The sequence below is a fragment of the Papilio polytes genome, unplaced genomic scaffold, assembly GCF_000836215.1.
Source record: "Papilio polytes unplaced genomic scaffold, Ppol_1.0 DF824047.1, whole genome shotgun sequence".
Taxonomy (NCBI): Eukaryota; Metazoa; Arthropoda; class Insecta; order Lepidoptera; family Papilionidae; genus Papilio; species Papilio polytes.
In genome coordinates this window covers 4,763,099-4,767,900 of record NW_013525157.1, presented here as the reverse complement: position 1 = coordinate 4,767,900, position 4,802 = coordinate 4,763,099, and positions in this window count along the sequence as shown.

Here is a 4,802-nt window from a genome sequence, read left to right as displayed (position 1 = left end):
GCCAACCGCGTACCCCGCTGCACCCTGCATCACGCTCATACTTCTAGCTAGATTATCACGTCCAAACCTATTATATCCTCTCCTCTCCAATTATATATTAGCAAATTCAATGTTGATATTAATTGACTATCAGGTAATTCTTACATAGTAACATTAAATGCAATTCAAGTGCATTGAGCATCGTGATTCATGACCTACCTCATTATTGAGGCAGTAATGTTTGAAAAAAACAGCATTTCTAGGAATTTTAACACAATGGGTGATTAGATTAGTGTTTGTGACTTGAATTGAGAAATTTCAGATTCGAGAATATAAAAGAAAATGCTCAGAAGGAGAGACAAAGACAAATACATGAGTAAGATGGAAGACTCAAAGAGGTATATGAGGGAATTTAGTTTAGAAGTATGCATACGAATAAATGTGCTTATAATATTTGATCAATGTGTGTCTACGGCAAAAAATATTTATAAAAACTCTGAAGTTGGTGATTTTAAGAATCCGCGTATAGACTACGCGAATGCTACGAATCATAATAAACGATATTTCATTGGTCGTAATTTAAAAGATGATTGTTTTTGATATTGTCATTAGATGGGCTTCACTGATGTTATTTCATAAACAAAGATGTTCAGATACGTAATGTGCGAGAGGAAATTTAAAGCGCTTTACGCTAAAAGTGGATCTACGCTTCACAAAATGTGCTCGTACATTTTACGTTGGCATGATTCTTGTGCGTTAATTAGATGGTAAAGGTACGAAGGTGAATATTGCGGCGTATTCCGTACGGCATATCGCAGGGTTCCCCTTCGTGTAATTCGCCATTAGTCGACGTTTGCACTCGGCTTTTTACCTTAATGAGCTTCCCCCAACGCCCGCTTGTGGCGCCCTCACGCAACCCATACGCATTTTTGTGCACCCAATGTTAAAACGTGAAAAATTTAAGAAACTTGACCGCTTATGGTTACTGAAAGTATATTAAGAGTTTAATTTATATTCTTTACATATTTAGATATAAATAAAACTGTAGGTTATGTTAATTTTCATGTCGAAGACTAAAATAACCTCTCACCTTTCTTAACCTTTTAATGTTTTGTGTTGTTTTTAAGGCTCATATAATGTGTCTGCGATTTTCAATTACTAATGATACTTTTTCGCTTTTAGGGTCGATAAATTAGATAATACGACAAGAGATCCCTGTCACATTTGGGGTCTAATGAGTTCGACGGACATCAACGATTACATCTAACAGGATTACAAGATGAATTGATATTGGAATTTAAACTTTTAAATTGTAAATTAAAATATGTGATACTAAAGATAATTAAGGCGAAGAACAAGTTAAAAGTTATTTTGCTTAAAAATATTATATACTTATTTATATAAGAGCAAATCAGATTGTTTTTAAGCAAAAAGTTTTCGTAATTATTGGCTATTATTTAGTAATGTTGAAATAATAATAATCAGTCAAATCATACTAATATTATAAATGCGAAAGTTTAGATGGATGAATGGATGTTTGTTAGAGTTTGTAGCCTAAACGGCTGAACGGATTTCTATGAAATTTGGCATAGATGTCTGGCAAAACACATAGACTACTCACTTTTGTTTTTTTAATTCCACGCGGGCGAAAGCTAGTGTTTAAATAATTTAGCATAGTTACGAAACATATTATGGATATTTATTGATTATACACATTTGGCCGATGAACTTAATTAAATAAAAACATGTTTTACAACATGAATGTTAAAATTTATGCATTTTAGTTCCAAAACATTTATTATTTTAAGCAGCCATAGCGATGGTGCGATAACAGCGTCGCTGATATGATGACGTGCGGCTGATTCATGCAAACTAAACTATGACACATGGGGATCATTTTTTAATTACGTCTTATTTTAAAAAAAGTTAAAATTTCACGTTAACATTATTAAATACGAAAAGAGTGAAAAAAGGAAGTCATGGATAATATGATACGATTTCATTTTGTTTTTAATATAATTTCAAACTTATATTGGATGAAAAGATTATGTTTCCTCTAACCTCAAGATCAGACAGTGCATAATATGTTAGTATGCATTATAAAAACAATGTATAAGTTCACAAAGTTTAAAAATTATTTCTACTAAAGCATCTGTGTATCCTAAGTTATTTGTACACATTATAACTTTAAAAAACATTAACTAAATTACAAGAAACGAGTGGTAATATGAATAACCAAGAACTTATCATATAGGTATAGGTGACTAATCCGGTTGCTTCAACATCCAATTTAATTCCAATAGAATTCTCATTGGAACTTCAAAATGGCGGGAAACAAACCAATGCTCTTTGGTGCTTGGTAATAGCAGAGAGGCAATGGTATTTTGTTTCGTAGTGGGTTATGGGATTGTTTAATAATCAAATTTCAATTTCATCGTGTTAATAGAAGAAAATTTAGTTCGCCGTAAACGCACATAACAATTAAAGTGGGCAGTAGGATAGTGCGTGCAGTGGAGTGCGTGCGATAGTGATCTGCCCCTTCCTTGCCCCCTGCCCCTCCCGTGCACCTCCAAAACAACATTCGAAGTATTCGTGAGCGGGAGGGTTTTTTGCGCGAAGCCCAAGGGTGGCGGAGCGCAATCGCCCGCCAACGCACAAAAAATACTATTAAATAACTCAACAGAACCGCGGGGCGGATTGTGCGTGATCGCGATCCGAATTAACGCTGCCAACAATGTCGTTTATAGTCGTATTTATACACATTGACTTGCTGCGTAATGGGCAGGTGTTGAGGAACGAATATACTATGGCTAAATTAGTAATTTAGGAAGCTACATGAATCATAATGTCCAGTATTGTTGTCCAGTACTGGAGTTGTTTAATACTAGCAGTAACAACAATACCGCATAATGAGATTATTTTATAACCATATTTAAATGGCGAAAAACTGAGGCTCTGGTTCTCGCTAACTATATACAAATAAAAAAATTTAAAGTGGTAAGTCGATTTTTGCTACTATTTGATAATAATTGTGACGTATAAATATAAAAATGTATATTTTTACAAGTTCAATTTGTTTTACCTAACTAAAAGAAGTCAAGTTAAAATTTTCAACGAAATTATATGATAAAATCAATATCGATACTTCGAGTCCGTCCCTGTGTCAACCTGCTTTGTCAGACGCTAAAAAAACCAACATAAAAACTCGCGACTACATATACTATACATGCGACCAGCGAGATTTCCCGCCAACACGTCTGCGATATACTTTTCAAATGCTAATGTTTTTCTAGATTAAGACCAATAAGAATTAAGTATCTAAAAATCAGGAAGAGGAGGTTCTTAAGGGTTACACACAAGTTAAAATCAGCTTAATTTACCCGATTAGCACTCATATTTTAAACAAATTCTCGTAGACGTGTAGTAACTACTAACACATCAGTATTATAATTTATTAACTAAATAACTGATCATTGCCCAGACCTACCTGAAGGAGAAACCAATAACTTGGCTCTGTAACCAAAACATACTCATCTTGATTCCTATATTTAGTTACAAAACACACTAATAGTTACCATTAAGAATAAACAAATTGCATCACAACGCCGCTGTACAAACCTCGTAAAACAAAATCGATGTTGGATTTAAGAGATCTCACTTCCTACGCCATGTGCAATGCATAAAATATATTTAATAATCACAGGCAAAACAGTAAACACGCATGTGTTAGATTTAAAACCCTTTTTGCGATCAGATATTTATAGATAGTCTTATTTGGTGTTGTTTTTGTAATGCGTAAAACGGAATCTTGCGTAGGACACCACTTCAACTGAAGTAGTGTATATGTTTAGTACGTAAGTAAATAATAAAATAACAAAATATACCTTTTGTTTGTAAAAAAATCATACACATGTTGTATGTCCTCTTGCAAATTTACAGAAATGTCATTAAATTTGACATTTTGTAATTAATGGATTTAGTTAATGATTGAAACCCAAAACACATGTGAGGTATTCGATATTCTTTCAACAAGTGGGAAACAAGCCGTGTCAAATGTAATGGCAGTTAGTTCATTAATCACTCAATTATACGTTAACTTAAGATGAAAAAAAAGTATCGCAAATCCATCTTAATTGGTGAAATATCGTTAATCATTGCCGTCTATTTGGATACAATATCCGTTTTAAATACAATTCTGTGTTTACTCAATAACATTTAAAGTATTCAAAAATTTACAGCGTATTAAAAATTAATTTTATAGATAAGACATTTCTCTGTTATTTCATACAAACATTTTTTTGTTACATTTAGCATGCATTTCATCGCTTTTATTTTCCTAAAATCTGAGGTAATATTTTTATACCACTAGCAACACTGTTATACCCATGTGTGTAGATTCATAATAGGCATTACATGTGTGCGCCAATACCGCGCTTTTGCATTTATAATTTAGAACACGTCAATGTCATTACGTCGTCGTGGTCGTGACGGGCAAAGTGGCGCGAACCGATCCGCTTCCAAGGAAATTGAATATCTAAATTATGTACTTGTTACCTTGTAGCTTGTAGATACATGTAATTTTATACAACCTTATACTTTATTCGGGGCATTTAAACACCTGCTGATTTTGCAATTATAACTAGATAGTTTGGTCATGTAGCGTATGAAATTTAATACGTATTTAAATAATCTAAATCGGTTGCTGGAATAAAAGAATAGAAAATATGATTTATAATACTTAAAGAATGTCTTCGATGTAACTAGATTAATTTCTTGTGTGAAATTAATGTTTATTTGCCCTAACATAACTTCTTAATTTTGGT